General features: G+C 42.5%; 1 long non-coding RNA gene across 1 annotated transcript; it reads left to right on the top strand.

Annotated features, from left to right (window-relative positions):
- Window positions 1–1,897: 1,897 nt before the first annotated feature.
- LOC121001924 lies at window positions 1,898–21,188 on the top strand. Its single transcript, XR_005779186.1, has 4 exons — window positions 1,898–1,909; window positions 8,217–8,220; window positions 8,553–8,558; window positions 21,096–21,188. It is a non-coding gene; the product is annotated as an uncharacterized LOC121001924 (long non-coding RNA).
- Window positions 21,189–22,152: the final 964 nt, after the last annotated feature.

Here is a 22,152-nt window from a genome sequence, read left to right on the forward strand (position 1 = left end):
TGCAAGGATGATGTTACAGGAAGTGTTTTATAATTGGGTGTCATCAGCATAGAGACAGTACAGAAATCCAAACCTTCTGATAGTTTAACAAAAAAGAGGCAGTGTGAATAGAAAAAAAGGAGAGGACCTAGGTCTGATCCATGACAAACCCCAACATCAAGGGGAAGAGAAGACCTTGAGATAGTGAGCAATGCACTCAATGAGTGGTTAGAGAGGTAGTAAGAAAACCAAGAAAAGCAGCATAAATGTGGCAGAGAGATCCAGAAGAATAAGTATAGAGTATTTGCCATCAGATTTAGTCATCAGGAGATCATTTTGGGACTTTAGTAAATGCAGGTTATGTAGAATGTAAAATGGGGAAACAACATTGTAAGGTGTCTAGCGATGAAGAGGAGATCAGAGGCATACTTAGTGCAAAACAGTTCAAAATATGTTTTTTGTCAGTAATCGGGAGACAACAGCATGTTTTAAAAAGGAGGTAAAGATTACAAATTAAAAACAAAGGATATACCGTATTTTTCGCCCTATAAGACGCACTTTTTCCCCCTCCAAACTGGGGGAAAAATGCCCCTGCGTCTTATGGGGTAAATACTAATGAGCACTTCCATTATGGAAGCGCTCATTAGTACTGGAGGACCAGGAAGGCTCTGTACTCACCGCTTCCTGGTCCTCAGCTGTCTGCTGTGCAGTGGCTGTGCATCGCGTGAGGGCGCTCTGTGACCTCACGTTGTGCGCACCAGTTCACAGCACAGCCGACAGCAGGAGGAAGAGGATCGCAATGTAAGGAGAGGAGCGGCGGCATCCAGGAGCAGGAGAGGTAAGTGGTTTATTTATTTTGTGATCTGAGGCTGAGGGCTGCTGAATAATGGCTAGGGGCTGATGATATATATGGCTGGGGGCTGATTATATATATGGCTGGGGGCTGATTATACATATGACTGGGGGCTGATTATACATATGGCTGGGGGCTGATTATACATATGGCTGGGGGCTGATATGAGGCATGGAGGACTGATATGATGCATGGGGGTCTGACCTGAGGTCTTATTAACATTGGGGGTCTAATTGGGGCTGTCAGCAAAGGTCTGATTAACAATTGGGGTCTGATTGGTGGTCTGATCTGAGGTGTAATGAAAAATATTTTTTTATTATTGTCTTACTCTAAAACCTACGTCTTATGGGTTGAAAAATACGGTATGCTTTATTTAGTTATTAGTTACTATATGTTAGAAAGGGTAAGCCAGGAAGAGAGACTAGACAAGGTGTGAGGGAGTAGGGCCACTATTGAAGGTATTAGGGTGAGAAAAAGAAAGGAGCCTAGAGAATTATTTTTCTGTTTTCTTTTTTTTGTTGTTAAATGCTGAAGGTGAACAAGAGGATGTGTAGGAGGTAAGGGAGTTGATACGACTTGGGTCTTCAGCTCTGATTTCTGAGTTGTACACTAAGTGTTGAACCTGAACTTGTAATGGAGGAAATGTGCTGGCATATGTCATTTTTTTCCACAGCCATTTGGAAAATTTAGGGCGCCACTGAAGAAAATAAGTTTGAAATGTACTAAGGTTGCTACCCTATGTGTCAGGAGGTGTGTGTAGGGGGTGCTACTTCATGCTTTTGAGTGTTTCATTGTAATGTATGGCAGGGACAGGAAAGTGAAGTGATAATGGACTATGAAAATTGTACAATGTGTATAATATATGAGTGCTGATGGTATGTAGATTTTATATAAGTGATAGGTAGGAGTATCCTGTCAAGGCTAAGAATTTTTAAAGGAGAGAAGGTTGTTGCCAAAGAGCAGGGGAGGAGGGTTACTGAAGTCGGAAACCGATGAGAGCTAGTGTAAAACCAGATCAAGTGAATGCCTATCCTCCTATGTAGAAGAATTAGTGGATTTTGAAAGGTTAAGAAGTGGGTTAAAGATAGAACCTTGGGGACAGATAAGTATATTAGATTGTCCACTCTATAGGGATGTGAAAGTCACCCATACTGTAATGAGAGTTGTTATTTCACAAGACAGCAAATGATAGAACAAGTTAGTAAAGTGATCAAGGAACTGGCAAGTTGAGACCTGAGTGTGGTAGACAACCGCAATTCTCAGGGAGGATGGAAAGAAAAGCCTTAGTCACCAGCAGCATGCTTATATTTCTGCCCAACTACGGTACTGCAAAGATGTCCCTGTACTAATTGCCCAGTCATTTTAGAATTCAATTTAAACTTATTACTCTAACAAAGCTGTTCCTAGTGCTCCTCTATCTTGTCTGTCTACTACCTTACACATACTCTATGTTCTGTAGATGATCTAAGATTAACATCCTCAATTATCTGAATCTTCCACTGCTATCTTCAAGGATACGGCAACATGATCAAGTTTCCTAATGCAGGTTTGGAAGCCAAAACCAGAAGTGAATTTTTTTTTAAAAAAGAGGAGAAGTTGTATCTGTCCTTTATACTTTCTCTCCTTTTATTATAAACTCCTGCTTCTGGCTTCCAAAACCGCATCAGGAAACCTGACCATGTGGTTCTCTAAAAATGCATGTTTGCAGACAGAACTTCTCCAATCTGCATCCTTTTCTTTTGCCCAGCTCTGCCTTCCACATTTCTCTTCAGAACCTGATCCCTTCATTCTATATTATCCCCCACGCTGATATCTGGGCACACAGAGATACTGTCTGGTGACTGGCTAGTGCAGCTTTAATTGTACTACCCTGCTTTTATATAAAATATGCTTGGGCCAAACAAGCACTTTTTACTTTTTCTGTCATCATTATCTTCTGGATTAAAAGGTCTTATGAGCAGGGCTGTCACTCCTCTTGCTTCAATTGTTAGTGTACTATTTAGTGCATGATTATGTACAAGTGCTGCGGTATATGTTTGTGCTATATAAAGGTTATGATAATCATTAACAATACTTATTAGGAAAGCTGAATACAGTAAAGACAACTTGCAGAATAACAGGCTGAACTGGATGGACAGATGTTTTTTTCAGAATTATAAACTATGTATAAACTATGTTCCTATTATGTGTATGAAAATATAGCTGTAACAATTTAACAAATCTTGAAATACTGAAGAAATAAGATAAAAAACAACGTATCCTATTAGCATGGCTTCCTAGCCCACTGCGCACTACTCTCCACTAGATGTCCCTGCTGCATGGGAACACAAGGAACACATTCGTTGCTATTTGTTAGTGCTCATATAGGATCCATTTCTCTGTCAGATTAAAGGTAAACAATAAAAAAAATTATCTTCAATTTCATCTATTTTATTTACCCTCTGGCCATGTACCAGTATAAAAGCCATGTATTTTATAGCTTTACTGTGGAAAGCCATAAATGATTTCAAAATTTATATATATATATATATATATACACTGCTCAAAAAAATAAAGGGAACACAAAAATAACACATCCTAGATCTGAATTAATTCAATATTCTTCTGAAATACTTTGTTCTTTACATAGTTGAATGTGCTGAGAACAAAATCACACAAAAAAAAAATATGGAAATCAAATTTTTTAACCCATGGAGGTCTGGATTTGGAGTCACCCTCAAAATTAAAGTGGAAAAACACACTACAGGCTGATCCAACTTTGATGTAATGTCCTTAAAACAAGTCAAAATGAGGCTCAGTAGTGTGTGTGGCCTCCACGTTCCTGTATGACCTCCCTACAACGCCTGTGCATGCTCCTGATGAGATGGCGGACGGTCTCCTGAGGGATCTCCTCCCAGACCTGGACTAAAGCATCTGCCAACTCCTGGACAGTCTGTGGTGCAACGTGACGTTGGTGGATAGAGCGAGACGTGATGTCCCAGATGTGCTCAATTGGATTCAGGTCTGGGGAACGGGCGGGCCAGTCCATAGCATCAATGCCTTCGTCTTGCAGGAACTGCTGACACACTCCAGCCACATGAGGTCTAGCATTGTCTTGCATTAGGAGGAACCCAGGGCCAACCGCACCAGCATATGGTCTCACAAGGGGTCTGAGGATCTCATCTCGGTAACTAATGGAAGTCAGGCTACCTCTGGCGAGCACATGGAGGGCTGTGCGGCCCTCCAAAGAAATGCCACCCCACACCATTACTGACCCAATGCCAAACCGGTCATGCTGGAGGATGTTGCAGGCAGCAGAACGATCTCCACGGCGTCTCCAGACTCTGTCACGTCTGTCACATGTGCTCAGTGTGAACCTGCTTTCATCTGTGAAGAGCACAGGGCGCCAGTGGCGAATTTGCCAATCTTGGTGTTTTCTGGCAAATGCCAAACGTCCTGCACAGTGTTGGGCTGTAAGCACAACCCCCACCTGTGGACGTCGGGCCCTCATATCACCCTCATGGAGTCTGTTTCTGACCGTTTAAGCAGACACATGCACATTTGTGGCCTGCTGGAGGTCATTTTGCAGGGCTCTGGCAGTGCTCCTCCTGTTCCTCCTTGCACAAAGGCGGAGATAGCGGTCCTGCTGCTGGGTTGTTGCCCTCCTACGGCCTCCTCCACGTCTCCTGATGTACTGGCCTGTCTCCTGGTAGCGCCTCCATGCTCTGGACACTACACTGACAGACACAGCAAACCTTCTTGCCACAGCTCGCATTGATGTGCAATCCTGGATAAGCTGCACTACCTGAGCCACTTGTGTGGGTTGTAGACTCCGTTTCATGCTACCACTAGAGTGAAAGCACCGGCAGCATTCAAAAGTGACCAAAACATCAGCCAGGAAGCATAGGAACTGAGAAATGGTCAGGTCACCACCTGCAGAACCACTCCTTTATTGGGGGTGTCTTGCTAATTGACTATAATTTCCACCTGTTGTCTATCCCATTTGCACAACAGCATGTGAAATTGATTGTCACTCAGTGTTGCTTCCTAAGTGGACAGTTTGATTTCACAGAAGTGTGATTGACTTGGAGTTACATTGTGTTGTTTAAGTGTTCCCTTTATTTTTTTGAGCAGTGTATATATATATATATATATTGAATCCCAAATATTGCAGCAGCACAGTCAGACGTTGTGCACTGGGTGCAATTCCTCACAGAGGCCGGCCCCTCCTCCAAGATATATACTTAACAAAATGATGAGGCAGCACTTCCAGCTTTAAGGTGACAGGGTGAAGACCCCAATAGACTTTAATCCGGCAACGTTTCGGCCTGCTCAATGAGGCCTTTATCAAGCTAGATAAAGGCCTCATTGAGCAGGCCGAAACGTTGCCGGATTAAAGTCTATTGGGGTCTTCACCCTGTCACCTTAAAGCTGGAAGTGCTGCCTCATCATTTTGTTAAGTATATATATATTGTATATTATATATGGATTTCTAAAATAACAGTGCTACATGGCAAAATCAGTCTGAAACATATTAGAAATGGGGATTTCAAATTTTTGAATTGACATGTAATGCAAATTACTGTACCTTCAATTGTTATGCACTTTCTATGCATCTCCTGTATTTAGGCTGCAAGAGAGTTAAAAACGTACTTATGCATGTAAAAGGCAGATCACAGTTAATAGGCTGTAATAACCAGCCACTAGGTGGGGCTGCCGGCCTCTAACCATAGACAGGAGTGTAGAGAGAAAACCACCCAGAGAAGCAAAAGTGGAGAACAGAACATCTTAAAAGCATACCAGTGTTAAAAGGAGGTTCTAGTAGTAGCCCTGGGGAGATATGGGTACTTTCACACTAGCGTTAGAAGAATCCGGAAATCCGGATGCAAACGGATATCTTTTTTTTCCAGATCCGGATCCAGTAGACTTAGTCATTGAAATACTGGATCCGTATTTCTGGTATCATCCGGAAAAACGGATCTGGTATTTTTTTTTTTTCACAGCTAGAAAGCACTGCACATGCGCAGACCGGAAAACCGGATCCGGCGATGCGGTAATTTCTGGAACACTTGGTGCTGGATCCGGCATTAATACATTTAAATGGAAATTAATGCCGGATCCGGCAAGTGCGGTAGTGTACCGGGATTTTGGCCAGAAAAAAAACCGCAACATGCTGCGGTATTTTGTCCGGTCAAATACCATACAAGGGACAGAACGAAAGACATCCTGATACATACTGAATGGATTTCTTTCCATTCAGAATGCATTGGGACAAAACTGATGCATTTTGTTCCAGTATTAAGACCCTTTACCGGATTTCAAAACCGGAAAAGAATAACGCTAGTGTGAAAGTACCCTAATCCAGCTAAAAGGACTTTATAGACTCTATAGCAGGGGTGCACAACCTGCGGCCCACGGGCCGCATGCGGCCCCCAGAGCCAAGATTTGCGGCCCCCGTCCTCCTGGACAGAAACACAGCTGATCGTAAAATCAGCTGTGTTTCTGCCCGCAGCGCTGCGTGATGGATCATTACAGCTCATGCCCCTGCACTGTAGCAGGAGTAGGACGGGTCGTCGGCTGTCAGTGAAAGCGGGGGAGCCGAGGAGAAGGCAGAAGCAGTTTATCAGCGCTTCTGCCTTCTCCTCACACAGGTGAGCGCTATGTAGGGTGGACCCAGCTTGGAGGCAGAGGAGCACTGAGCTGCAGGGTTAGGAGACCTGATCAGCTCTGCCTGTGTACAATGCCCCCACCGCAGGCTGGTTTCCCCTGTAACTGGGGCTCCTTTGGATGCCCCAGTTGCAGTGGAAATAGTGCAAAAAAAAAGTCTGTGTCCCCAAAGGTCTTTCAGTGACCTCTTGGGGACAGATTATGTGGAAAAAATATATTAAATAAGTAAAAAAAATATTTAAAAAATATAATAAATCACAAATAAAAGATTAAATAAAATATGATGTGGCAAAAAAATAGAAAATTATTAAAAAAAATACAACACAAATAAAAGGAATAAAATAAAAGGAAAAATTGCTAAGTAAAAGAGTGTTCACTGCCCCCTAACAGTCTTTTTATGATCCCTTGTCATTATGTGGCAAAAATATATTTAAAAAAAATAATAATAATAAAATACAAATAAAAGTTCAAAATAGTAGAGTGTTCATTGTCCCCCAACAGTCTTTTTGTGACCTCTTGGGGCAGATATTATGTGGCAAAAATATATTTAAATAATAAGTAATAAACCAATTATAAAAAAAAGAATACAATAAAATATTATTAAAATACAAATAAAAGTAATAAATAAAAAATAAATAGTGAAAAATTCACAAAAAGTGTCAGTGTCCCCCAAAGGTCTTTTTATGACCTCTTGGGGGATATTATTTGTAGCAGAAATGTATAAAAAATTTAGTTAAAAAGGATGAAAAATAATAAAATACATAAAAGAAAAAACACCCACACCATCCAAAACCGTTGCCATTATCGCCCCATTCATGTGAAACTAACTATACATATAAATATAACAAAATGACCGACACAAAATAGGGAACTAATTATAATAATTTATTTTGGTGTCAGTTTGCATATTTAAAGAATAAGGAGCTATAGTTTGAAAAAAAAATATTTTAAAAATGTTTTGTGCAGTAAAACAAAAAAAAAAAAATTATAAGTCCCTATCTGTCAAGTGAGAAATTGTTGCAAAAATTATTTTGATAGTCCCAACACATAAAAAAAGATACAACCGTTCGAACCACCAGGTACACAAAAACACAAAAAAAGTGTCTTTTCAGGCCTGGTTATTAAAGTGTTAACCAATAAGCGCTTTCCCCACTAGTAAGAGAAAGTGCTTACTGGTTATTGCAGGGCGCCTGTAACTGGCAGGAGGCGGTAATAACCAGGGAGCACGGCCTCTGCAGTGAGGAAAATCACTTATTTATGAACAAGCTCCTTCAGTGTAGCCCCTGAAGCAGAAGATGCATACTTACCTGCTCCATTCCGCCCTGCTCCATGCCGCCCTGCCCCCGCTGCCTCCATCTTCCGGTTCCTGCACTTTTACACCTGTCCGTGCATGACCATGGTCACATACACCGCTCCAGTCAATGACTGGCTGCAGCAGTGACACTCTGCTTGTGGCCACATCACCGCTGAAGCCAGTGATTGGCTGCAGAGGTAAATGTGACCATGGCCATGCACTGACAGGTGTAATCAGTGCCGGGAGCAGGTAAGTATAACTCTTCGGTTTAAGGGGCCATGCTGCCAAAACATGTTAAAAATTCATTTTTACTGGGAAATTCCTTTAAGCCAGGGTGGATTAGCCATAGATCTCACAGGGAAACTTCCCAGGGGGCTGCCTGGGCCCTCCTCACTGCAAGCCAGTGAGAGTTTTTGGGGATGTATTTTGTGCTCATGGGGGCAGTATTGTGTGATTAACTGTGGGGCGGTATAATGTGCCACAATATGGTATTGCTGGCCCGGACTTCCATCAATTTGTACCCGACTACAAAACGGGGCCACTGTTAGTATTTTTCCAGGGCCAGCAGCGAGATATTCAGGTCAATTATTGGAAAAACGTCTTCATAGGGACACTCACTCATGAAAAGTGGCGGTATAATCGTGCCGCACATCTCTGTGTGATCAGGGATGTGCTACTAATAGTCAATGTAACTAAATGAAGGAGGAATGACTGTGATAGCGATCATTCCTCCCCAGTCACTTTACATCGGCCTGTGTACATTGCGGCCCCTTGAAATAGAGCGATGTGACAATGCGGCCCTCAGACCAAAAAAGGTTGTGCACCCCTGCTCTATAGCAAACATTGTCCAGAAGAGAAAGGCTTTTGGCCCTGGACAAATCTAAATGACAGAATCCAGACATGCCCACCATACTATATCCAACACTGGAAACCTGTAGTAACTTAAACTGTTAGTATGGCAAACTGTAAAAAAGATGCAGAGCTTAGTCTGACATTGGAGTCCACCTCGTAGTTGCATAGTGAGAAAAAGTTGCACCCCTATTTTGGATTCTTATGCAAAAGTCAGCTAGAGAAGTGCAGTGTGATGAGAATTGGTTTAAAGAGACATCTTGGCCTAGTAATTGTTACTGCAGCCATGTACCCTGTAAGAACTGTAGAAAATGTGCATTGTGTAAGAACTGTGGAAAATCCCTCATCAGCAGGCATTTTTGGACGCAGAGCCGTCGGCATCTGTTTGCTAGGGAGGCAGCCCGGTCTCCCTGTGAAGGAGCACTGGCCAATCAGAACAAGCACACTTACATTAGACGGGCTGATGTCACTGGTCACTTGATGTCAGGTGCGTCATGTGACTAGGAAACACAGCCTATTAGAACAGGCAACTTGCTGTTATTTGTCTCCCTTGTTTCCCTTTCCTGATTTGGACCCTGCACTTATTTAGGAAGGGACTGCTGTCCAGTTGTGGGCCATCGTTTAAGGTAGATTGTGCAAAAAGGTAGGGACAGTGCTAGGCAGAAATTCAGGGCTCGCTTTTCCCTGTCCATGCATGCTGAGAATTGAAACTGATGTGTTTAAACCTGATTCTTCAGTAGAGAACTGTTCTACTGCACAACTACCTCATCATTGCCTCCTCTAAACAGGGGACCCTGCTTTGCACCTCACCACCTATGACCACTATTCTTGCTGCTATCATTCCTATCCGCTCATTTGCTCTCATCTCCTGGGCATGCTGCACCTTTAAGTTTTATATTTAATGCAAAAACCACAGAATACAGTTTAACGTGAATGTCCACTATGCCTTTTTCTCTTCTTTTTATTTTATTTAAAATGATCCAAAATTCTCTCTTGGTGAGTTTCTTAAAATATCTTTACAGAGATAGAACCTATCGTTTTTTTATATAGAGCTCAAAATCCTCACAAACACAGACAAAATGAAATGGTAAAATTAATTCAGTTTGTAGCCCACAATAGGAGGATTTAGGAGCTTACTATATATGTTATCATTGAATTTAATATTGATATACAGTATATTGTATGCAGTAAACTTGTACTTTCCCTGTGATGACCAGTTATGAGAATTATATATAGCTTCAGCGCTATAGCTCTACAGGTTTAACCACTTCAGCCCCCAGTGCTTAAACACCCTGAAAGACCAGGCCACTTTTTACACTTCTGACCTACACTACTTTCACCATTTATTGCTCGGTCATGCAACTTACCACCCAAATGAATTTTACCTCCTTTTCTTCTCACTAATAGAGCTTTCATTTGGTGGTATTTCTTTGCTGCTGACATTTTTACTTTTTTTGTTATTAATCGAAATTTAACGATTTTTTTGCAAAAAAATGACATTTTTCACTTTCAGTTGTCAAATTTTGCAAAAAAAACTACATCCATATATAAATTTTGCTCTAAATTTATTGTTCTACATGTCTTTGATAAAAAAAAAATGTTTGGGTAAAAAAAAAATGGTTTGGGTAAAAGTTATAGCGTTTACAAACTATGGTACAAAAATGTGAATTTCCGTTTTTTGAAGCAGCTCTGACTTTCTGAGCACCTGTCATGTTTCCTGAGGTTCTACAATGCCCAGACAGTACAAACACCCCACAAATGACCCCATTTCAGAAAGTACACACCCTAAGGTATTCGCTGATGGGCATAGTGAGTTCATAGAACTTTTTATTTTTTGTCACAAGTTAGCGGAAAATGATGATTTTTTTTTTTTTTTTTTTTCTTACAAAGTCTCATATTCCACTAACTTGTGACAAAAAATAAAAACTTCCATGAACTCACTATGCCCATCAGCGAATACCTTGGGGTCTCTTCTTTCCAAAATGGGGTCACTTGTGGGGTAGTTATACTGCCCTGGCACTCCAGCGGCCCCAAATGTGTGGTAAGGAGTTTGAAATCAAATTCAGTAAAAAATGACCTGTGAAATCCGAAAGGTGCTCTTTGGAATGTGGGCCCCTTTGCCCACCTAGGCTGCAAAAAAGTGTCACACATCTGGTATCCCCGTACTCAGGAGAAGTTGAGGAATGTGTTTTGGGGTGTCTTTTTACATATACCCATGCTGGGTGAGAGAAATATCTTGGTCAAATGCCAACTTTGTATAAAAAAATGGGAAAAGTTGTCTTTTGCCAAGATATTTCTCTCACCCAGTATGGGTATATATAAAATGACACCCCAAAACACATTCCCCACCTTCTCCTGAGTACGGAGATACCAGATGTGTGACACTTTTTTGCAGCCTAGGTGGGCAAAGGGGCCCATATTCCAAAGAGCACCTTTCGGATTTCACAGGTCATTTTTTACAGAATTTGATTTCAAACTCCTTACCACACATTTGGGCCCCTAGAATGCCAGGGCAGTATAACTACCCCACAAGTGACCCCATTTTAAAAAAGAAGACACCCCAAGGTATTCCGTGAGGGGCATGGCGAGTTCCTAGAATTTTTTATTTTTTGTCACAAGTTAGTGGAAAATGATGATTTTTTTTTTTTTTTTCATATAAAATCTCATCTTCCACTAACTTGTGACAAAAAATAAAAACTTCCATGAACTCACTATGCCCATCAGCGAATACCTTGGGGTCTCTTCTTTCCAAAATAGGGTCACTTGTGGGGTAGTTATACTGCCCTGGCATTCTAGGGGCCCAAATGTGTGGTAAGGAGTTTGAAATCAAATTCAGTAAAAAATGACCTGTGAAATCCGAAAGGTGCTCTTTGGAATGTGGGCCCCTTTGCCCACCTAGGCTGCAAAAAAGTGTCACACATCTGGTATCCCCGTACTCAGGAGAAGTTGAGGAATGTGTTTTGGGGTGTCTTTTTACATATACCCATGCTGGGTGAGATAAATATCTTGGTCAAATGCCAACTTTGTATAAAAAAATGGGAAAAGTTGTCTTTTGCCAAGATATTTCTCTCACCCAGTATGGGTATATATAAAATGACACCCCAAAACACATTCCCCACCTTCTCCTGAGTACGGAGATACCAGATGTGTGACACTTTTTTGCAGCCTAGGTGGGCAAAGGGGCCCATATTCCAAAGAGCACCTTTCGGATTTCACAGGTCATTTTTTACAGAATTTGATTTCAAACTCCTTACCACACATTTGGGCCCCTAGAATGCCACGGCAGTATAACTACCCCACAAGTGACCCCATTTTGGAAAGAACACACCCCAAGGTATTCCGTGAGGGGCATGGCGAGTTCCTAGAATTTTTTATTTTTTGTCACAAGTTAGTGGAAAATGATGTGTTTTTTTTTGGGTTTTTTTTCATACAAAGTCTCATATTTCACTAACTTGTGACAAAAAATAAAAACTTCCATGAACTCACTATGCCCATCAGCGAATACCTTGGGGTCTCTTCTTTCCAAAATGGGGTCACTTGTGGGGTAGTTATACTGCCCTGGCACTCCAGCGGCCCCAAATGTGTGGTAAGGAGTTTGAAATCAAATTCAGTAAAAAATGACCTGTGAAATCCGAAAGGTGCTCTTTGGAATGTGGGCCCCTTTGCCCAGCTAGGCTGCAAAAAAGTGTCACACATCTGGTATCCCCGTACTCAGGAGAAGTTGAGGAATGTGTTTTGGGGTGTCTTTTTACATATACCCATGCTGGGTGAGAGAAATATCTTGGTCAAATGCCAACTTTGTATAAAAAAATTGGAAAAGTTGTCTTTTGCCAAGATATTTCTCTCACCCAGCATGGGTATATGTAAAATGACACCCCAAAACACATTCCCCACCTTCTCCTGAGTACGGAGATACCAGATGTGTGACACTTTTTTGCAGCCTAGGTGGGCAAAGGGGCCCATATTCCAAAGAGCACCTTTCGGATTTCACAGGTCATTTTTTACAGAATTTGATTTCAAACTCCTTACCACACATTTGGGCCCCTAGAATGCCAGGGCAGTATAACTACCCCACAAGTGACCCCATTTTGGAAAGAAGAGACCCCAAGGTATTCGCTGATGGGCATAGTGAGTTCATGGAAATTTTTATTTTTTGTCACAAGTTAGTGGAATATGAGACTTTGTATGAAAAAAAAAAAAAAATCATCATTTTCCACTAACTTGTGACAAAAAATAAAAAATTTGAGGAACTCGCCATGCCCCTCACGGAATACCTTGGGGTGTCTTCTTTCCAAAATGTTGTCACTTGTGGGGTAGTTATACTGCCCTGGCATTTTCCAGGGGCCCTAATGTCTGGTAAGTAGGTAAATGACCTGTGAAATCCGAAAGGTGCTCTTTGGAATGTGGGCCCCTTTGCCCACCTAGGCTGCAAAAAAGTGTCACACATCTGGTATCTCCGTACTCAGGAGAAGGTGGGGAATGTGTTTTGGGGTGTCATTTTACATATACCCATGCTGGGTGAGAGAAATATCTTGGCAAAAGACAACTTTTCCCATTTTTTTTATACTAAGTTGGCATTTGACCAAGATATTTATCTCACCCAGCATGGGTATATGTAAAATGACACCCCAAAACATATTCCCCAACTTCTGCTGAATACGGAGATACCACATGTGTGACACTTTTTTGCAGCCTAGGTGGGCAAAGGTGCCCAAATTCCTTTTAGGAGGGCATTTTTAGACATTTGGATACCAGACTTCTTCTCACGCTTTGGGGCCCCTAAAATGCCAGGGCAGTATAAATACCCCACATGTGACCCCATTTTGGAAAGAAGACACCCCAAGGTATTCAATGAGGGGCATGGCGAGTTCATAGAAAAAAAAAAATTTTGGCACAAGTTAGCGGAAATTGATTTTTTTGATTTTGTTCTCACAAAGTCTCCCTTTCCGCTAACTTGGGACAAAAATTTCAATCTTTCATGGACTCAATAAGCCCCTCAGCGAATACCTTGGGGTGTCTTCTTTCCAAAATGGTGTTATTTGTGGGGTGTTTGTACTGCCCTGGCATTTGAGGGTCTCCGCAATCATTACATGTATGCCCAGCATTAGGAGTTTCTGCTATTCTCCTTATATTGAGCATACGGGTAATGAGATTTTTTTTTTCCGTTCAGCCTCTGGGCTGAAAAAAAAAAATGAACGGCACAGATTTCTTCATTCGCATCGATCAATGTGGATGAAAAAATCTCTGCCAAAAAAAGAAAAAGGAGGGGAAAGGCGTCTGCCAGGACATAGGAGCTCCGCCCAACATCCATACCCACTTCAGCTCGTATGCCCTGGCAAACCAGATTTCTCCATTCACATCAATCGATGTGGATGAATAAATCATTGCCGGGATTTTTTTTTTTATATATACAAAGTGTTTGCCAAAGTATATGAACACCGCCACCTCCTCAGCTCATATGCCTCGGCAAACGTATCTTTTACTGCAGAGGAGAAATCTCGTCTTGCAGCGCCGCATACACCGACTTGCGTGTAATCTGACAGCAGCGCAATGCTTCTGTCCGAATGCACATCAGTGCTGCAGCTGGTCGATCGGTTGGTCCACCTGAAAGGTAAAAAAAAAAAAAAAAAAAGAAAAAACCAGGCCGCAAAGCAATAACTTTATTAACTGTTGAACAGAACATAGAAACTTTTTTTAAACTTTTTTAACTGAACGTTTAACTTTTTTACTTACCGGTATTTTTTTTTTTGTTTAGTTTTTTTTACCTTTATAGAACAAACCTCTCCTTCCCCATGGGACAATGTGCGAAGCGCAAATCGCCCAAAGATGTGGCGAAGTACGTTATGCACTTTATCCCAGGTGAAAGGAGAGGTTTGCAGCAGCTGTGAGTGAATGGGCCCTAATAGCCCTGTGTGCCTGTCCTGGTGAGATGTGATCCCTATGCTAGGTGTACCTGTGTGTGGTACTTCCGGAAACACTCTCCATAGCATAGGGCAGGGTGGTCAGCACAGTCAGGACAGAAATAGCGGGTGTCACGCCTTATTCCACTCCTGCTACAGACACGACATCTTTTTCGGGGTGACGGTTGGGTTGAGGTACCAGGAACGACACTGGGGAAATGACGCTCGTGTAGACGGCTAACTACACTGGTGGATGGGGCCACGGAACCTCCTGGGTAAAGGAGGTTCTCGATGATCTCTTCCTGGAATTTGAGGAAGGATCCTGTTCTCCCAGCCTTACTGTAGAGAACAAAACTATTGTAGAGCGCCAATTGAATTAAATATACAGACACCTTCTTATACCAGCGTCTGGTTCTGCGGGAAACTAAATACGGAGACAACATCTGGTCATTGAAGTCCACCCCTCCCATGAGCGCATTATAGTCGTGGACACAGAGGGGCTTTTCAATGACACGGGTTGCTCGCTCAATTTGGATTGTCGTGTCTGCGTGAATGGAGGAGAGCATGTAAACGTCACGCTTGTCTCTCCATTTCACCGCGAGCAGTTCTTCGTTACACAAGGCAGCCCTCTGCCCCCTTGCAAGACGGGTGGTTACAAGCCGTTGGGGGAAGCCCACGCGACTAGTTCGCGCGGTGCCACAGGCGCAAATCCGTTCTAGAAACAAATGCCTAAAGAGGGCCACACTTGTGTAGAAATTGTCCACATAAAGATGGTACCCCTTGCCGAATAAGGGTGACACCAAGTCCCAGACTGTCTTCCCACTGCTCCCCAGGTAGTCAGGGCAACCGACCGGCTCCAGGGTCTGATCTTTTCCCTCATAGATACGAAATTTGTGGGTATAGCCTGTGGCCCTTTCACAGAGCTTATACAATTTGACCCCATACCGGGCACGCTTGCTTGGGATGTATTGTTTGAAGCCAAGGCGCCCGGTAAAATGTATTAGGGACTCGTCTACGCAGATGTTTTGCTCAGGGGTATACAAATCTGCAAATTTCAGGTTGAAATGGTCTATGAGGGGCCGAATTTTGTGGAGCCGGTCAAAAGCAGGGTGGCCTCTGGGACGGGAGGTGGTGTTGTCGCTAAAGTGCAGGAAACGCAGGATGGTCTCAAATCGTGTCCTGGACATAGCAGCAGAGAACATGGGCATGTGATGAATTGGGTGCGTTGACCAATATGACCGCAATTCATGCTTTTTTGTCAGGCCCATGTTGAGGAGAAGGCCCAAAAAAATTTTAAGTTCGGAAACTTGGACTGGTTTCCACCGGAAAGGCTGGGCATAATAGCTTCCCGGGTTAGCGGTTATAAATTGTGTGGCATACTGGTTGGTCTCTGCCACGACTAAGTCCAAGAGCTCCGCAGTCAAGAACAGCTCAAAAAATCCCAGGGCCGAACCGATTTGAGCCGTCTCAACCCGAACTCCAGACTGGGCGGTGAAAGGGGGAACTACTGGTGCGGCTGAAGTTGGTGACTGCCAATCAGGATTTGCCAGCACCTCAGGGACTCTAGGGGCTCTACGGGCCTGTCTGTGCGGTGGCTGCGACGGGGTAACTATTGCACGTGCCACCGTACCAGCTTCAACTGCCCTTCTGGTGCTCGCTACTTCACCAGGTTGTACGGCAGTGCTGGTACTAGGTCCAGGAAGGGCTGCGCTGCTGGTGTATGCCTCACCACGTGATCCGGCAGCGACAGCCCCACTCTGCTGCTCTTGAAGCGGATCCTGCGTAACCTGTGGTCTAGCGACATGGGGCCGGGTACGCCTGGTGCTGCCAGGGACCTCCACCTCCTCGTCCGAACTTTGGGTCAGAGAGCCACTGCTTTCCACAGGTTCATATTCTGACCCGCTAGATTCGTCAGATGAGGGTTCCCACTCCTCATCCGACTGGGTCAGAATCCTGTAGGCCTCTTCAGAAGAATACCCCCTGTTTGACATTTTGGACTACTAAATTTAGGGGTATTCCCTGAGACTACCCAAGAAAAAAAGCAAACCTGTCTTACAAAGGGGAGGCTAGCGAAGTACCGGAGGCCGCTGCGGTTGATAAAAAATATCAAAACTGATTTTTTTATCGCCGCAGTGCGTGTGAAATGAATGTGCAGTGATCAAAAAATATATATTTTTTGTCACTGCGGTGGGGCGGGCGTGGGTGAACGCACGTGTGGGCGACCGATCAGGCCTGATCGGGCAAACACTGCGTTTTGGGTGGAGGGCGAACTAAAGTGACACTAATACTATTATAGATCTGACCGTGATCAGTTTTGATCACTTACAGATACTATAAAAGTACAAATGCTGATTAGCGATACGCTAAACAGCGAATAAAAGTGACTGCGGTGCGGTGGGGTGGGCGCTAACTGACGCTAACTACCTAACCAAGGGGCCTAAACTATCCCTAAAACCTAACAGCCAATACCAGTGAAAAAAAAAAAGTGACAGTTTACACTGATCACTTTTTTTCCTTTCACTAGTGATTGACAGGGGCGATCAAAGGGGTGATCAAAGGGTTAATTGGGGTGCAGGTGGGTGATCTGGGGCTAAGGTGTAGTGTTGGTGCTACTCACAGTTCAGTCTGCTCCTGTGCTGGATCCAACCGACGAAAAGGACCAGCACAGGAGCAGACAAGCCATATAACAGATCATATTTACTAATATGATCTGTTATATGACTTTGGATTGGATTTTTTGAAAATCGCCAGCCTGCCAGCCAATGATCGTTGCTGGCAGGCTGGTGACGAAATACTTCTTTTAATTTTGCCGGCCCGCGATGCGCATGCGCGGGCCGGCTTTGAGCAAAATCTCGCGTCTCGCGAGATGACGCGTATATGCGTGACTCTGCGCAGCGCTGCCACCTCCGGAACGCAATCCTGCGTTAGGCGGTCCGGAGGTGGTTAAGCTCTGTATCAGATAAAAAAAATGGAGTGCCGACCAAAATAAAAAAAAATTATCAAGAAAATAATCAAATGTTATGAGAAGTATAGAATGAGGACGTTTACTTAAAGGGTTTCTATCACTTTGTTTCACCTATTTAGCTTTCAGACACTAGCGATCCGCTAGTGTCTGCTTTATCTAACCATCCTAATATAAGAGCTTATTGTCCTGCCGTTTAGCTAAAAAAATAACTTATATAGATATGCAAATGAGCCTCTAGGTGCTATGGGGGCGTGATTAGCACCTAGAGGCTCCGTCTACCTTAACAAACTGCCGCCGCCCAGCGCGTCCCTCCAGCCCGCCCATCTCCTCCGGAATGCGATCCTCTCCGTGCGCGTCTCTGTTCTGCGCATGCGCAGTGAATGTCTGATGCTTCCCTGCTCAGACATCTCCACTGCGCCTGTTCCTCGGAGCACTATGACGTCATCGGCGCAGGCGCAGTGGAGATGTCTGAGCAGGGAAGCGATCAGACATTCACTGCGCATGCGCCGAATACGAGGAGCATCGCATTCCGGAGGAGATGGGCGGGCTGGAGGGACGCGCTGGGCGGCGGCAGTTTGTTAAGGTAGACGGAGCCTCTAGGTGCTAATCACGCCCCCATAGCACCTAGAGGCTCATTTGCATATCTATATAAGTTATTTTTTTAGCTAAACGGCAGGACAATAAGCTCTTATATTAGGATGGTTAGATAAAGCAGACACTAGCGGATCGCTAGTGTCTGAAAGCTAAATAGGTGAAACGAAGTGATAGAAACCCTTTAAAGGATAGCCTGATGTTTCAAAGCTAAAATATGTATAGAACTTAAAAATAATACACATCAATACAATAGTCCTATTGACATCAAAAAGCTTACAGTACTTTTAAAGCAAATTATATTTTTTACAGAATCCTAAGAGTTTGTATAGACATAACAAATTACAATGAAATGAAATCTTTTACATTTGCAATGAAATGTAAAAATATTGTGTATATTATTGTGAGTCAGCAAGAAAAAGAAACAAGCAACAAATACATTGGAAAAGGTAAAAGAAGGAGGGAGGTGACGCCCTAGAATTGATCTTTTAAGAAGTGTACACACTGTGTCAAGATCCTGTTAGACTGAGTGATTTTTGGCAAATTATCAGGAACAAGCAGTTATTGGAAGGAATGCTCTTTCCCAAGAATTGGCCAGTATAATGATGCCGCCGATCAGCCGATAAACAAGTTAGTTTATTGGCTGATTTGCATCTTTCATCAGAATGAAAAATGTATGATTATCGGCTTTCTCCCCCATTCACTTTGCATTTGTCTGAGTAATGGGCCAAGGCAAACAAGAGCCAACTGATGTGTTTATCATTGATCGGCGCTCATCCTACCCAAACATCAGGCAGTCTAATTAGGTCTTAAATCTATGAATGCAATTTATCTAAAAGATGTAACAATCATCAATTTGACACTCCGAACACATAAAATAAACCATTCAAGCTAACTTTAACCTGACTTTCAATGCCATTATGTTGAGTGTCAATTTAAGGTTCACTGCAGTTTTTATTTAATGTGTTGTGTCAAGTTAAAGATTGCTGTATACTTTTTGCATAATGAGCGCATTCTTATTCCGGAACCCGGAATGATTATACACCCATATAGGGTGTCATTGTAAATTCCTGATTTAGTGTGAATTAAATTGGTTTTGCACTAGATAACATAGGAAAAGAGCTAGCATTAATCTATTTGACTAATTAAAAAGGTTTTTGCTGAACTCGGCAGGTCCAAAAAAGTGACCTTAATTACACAGAACACACCTGTAGGAGAAAGTATGAAATAGATTTATTTCCAAAGTTGTGTGGATCGGCCAGAATAGCAGTTTTTGGTCTCTTTACCACTCAGTATATATACTAACCTAAGATGGTATCAATAAAAAAACTGCAGCTCACACCGGAAACAAAAAACCATTACACTGAGTGCTGCTACTTAGCTTACTTGTAACCAGAATAACCAGACCCTTCTTCTGCACTGTTGTCTCCAGTTTTATTCCATTTATGCAGTAATAGTGCATTACTTTAATTTTCTCTGCCATGTTGTTGCCCATGCTGGCAGTATATCTAGGCCTTTTTGTAATATTTGAGGTAATCAACAGTGTTATGTCACTGGCAAAAACTGGCACTTACTCTCCATCCCATCCACAAAATATTAGTAAATTGATTAAAAAGAATTGGGCCTAACACATATCCTTGTGGTCCCCCACTGCTGACAGTAGCCCATTTTGGTTATATACCATTTACAACATCTCTTTGTTTTCTGTCCTTTAAGCAACTTTTTATTCATTCGCATATTCTGTCCCAGTCCTCTCTTTGAATGCCTTCAAATATTTTACATACCACAGACTTACAGGGCGGTAGTTACATTGTTCCATTTTTTTACCTTTGTTTAATATTGGAACAACATCAGCCATCCTCCAATTGCTTTGGGACTTTCTGTCTATGCACTGAGAAGTTAGAAATCTTCCACAATTACTGTAAGGGATTATGTAAAGTTTTGGAGGGAAAAAACAGACACACTAACCATTTGGCTGTCTGGTTTAACTCTGTTATTTAACTCTAAAGACTTTATGTCTGGAAAAACTGCTTAGTCATTCCATAGACTTGTACTGAAAATCTATGCAAGTATATCTATGACAGACTAAATTTGCAACATTGTTTCTGATTCTCCACCCCTCCCATTAGAATGTTCTAGTCCAGCTAGAAACTACATATGAGAAGAACAATTAGAGCCCCTAGTTATTTGCAGATAGAAACAAGTGTTTAGCAGGAAAGACACATACTAGGCTGAATGAGTGACCAGAGGAAGGCACTGAGATGGGGATACTCTGCCACAGATCCTGGGTCACCAACCAGTTGACTGGAGTGCCAGGCAGAAGACTGATCCACAGACCCTGGGCCACCAGCCCTTTGTCCAGGTTACTGGCCTTCTTAGAGAGAGAGAGATTGAGCGAGACAGCTAGCTGAGGCCTTTTCTCAGCACAGAACCTTCTTCTGCCAGAGAGGAGACTCAAGAAGCCAGCCCAGAGCCTTATTTGTATTGTTTTGCACTTTTGTTCCTACAGTAAAGAAGCACTGATTTACTGCAAACCCTGAGTCTCTGGACTTATTTCCCATTGGGGTGCACCACACCTTACCACCCCCTTCGGAGAGCAGCAACATGCAGTGACAGCTCGACGGTGTCTGGTTGCCCCAGCGTGGCATTGGAACCACCCTAAACCCGGCAAATGCATGTACCATTTACAACAACTCTTTATTTTCTGTCTCGTAACCAAATGTCATAACCGTATCAAATGCCACATGACCAACATTCAGATTTGCAGTCACCTCCTAGAAACCCAGCATGTTGGTTAGGCATGACCTGTTTTTCATTAATTCATGCTGGTGATCAGTAATCAGTCCTGTGGCACTGACCCTGTTACAGAAGAGTGTAAGAAAATAGAATACAATGGTCTATCAGCTACTGAGCTCAATTCCCTCAGTACCCGTGGATGTATGCCATCTGGGCCAGGGGCTTCATCAATATTTAATTTGCTTTGATGCCCTGCATTTCTTCTTTTATTAACACAGTGAGATTTGACAGAGAACCTTGTTTACTGCCCCTCTGAATGAGATCTGGTACTGGCAGGTTGCTGGTGAACCCAGATAAAAGAGTTTAATATGTCTGTTTTCTCTTTGTCTTCTACAATCATATTCCCTTGGTTTTATTTTAGAGGGACAGAATTATTAAATTTTTTCTTTTAGGCATTTATACATTTATAAAAGATTTTGGGATTAATTTTGATGTTTGCAATTAATTTTTCTGTTGCTAATTTATTTATTTATTTTTTACATTTCCTATTGAGCTTTTGATAAGTTTGGAATGATGTTTCTGAACCCTCAGCCTTCAATGTTTTAAATGTTCTTTGCTTTTGTCTTAGGATGAGTTCACATCACCGTTTAGCTCTCTGTTGTTCTAATCCATCAGACGAAGAAAGAGAAAAAAAAAAACAGGATCCTGTAAAAAATCGGATCCTGTTGCATCAGTTGTCATCTGTCTAAAAAAACAGATCTCAGACGAAAATGGCTCAAACGGATGACAACAGAGAGCGGGTTCACATCACCATTATGAATTCCATTATTGCTTTCCATTATAACATGCTTATAATGAAAAATAACTGAATTCATAAGGCGGAATTCAAAACAGAAACCTTTAGAGGCATTCTATTTTGTCATAATAGAGGTCTATGGGCAAGCATTATGGAACCATCTGGTTCTGTTAAGCAGGACGGAAAATAAAGTTCTGTCGACAGAACTATCTGACAAACAAGCAGCTTATCTACTGGTGGAACATCCTATCCTCCCAATTTTTCATGGCCTATCAAAGGTTCACAAACAGGAACATCCTCCTCTCCTCAGGCCAATTATATCAGGCATCGGGTCTCTTAATGAAAGACTATGCCAATGGCTTGATGAATGTTTACAACCACTGGTATTGAGAACTCCAGGATACATAAAAGACAGCAATGAAATCCTGAGGATCTTTGATACTTTTATACGGGATCCGGCATACACATGGATTGCTTGCAATGTTGTTCACTATACTCATGAATCCCCCATGATCTAGCCATTTCAGCAGTGTTTTATCATCT

The sequence above is a fragment of the Bufo bufo genome, chromosome 5, assembly GCF_905171765.1.
Source record: "Bufo bufo chromosome 5, aBufBuf1.1, whole genome shotgun sequence".
Lineage (NCBI taxonomy): Eukaryota > Metazoa > Chordata > Amphibia > Anura > Bufonidae > Bufo > Bufo bufo.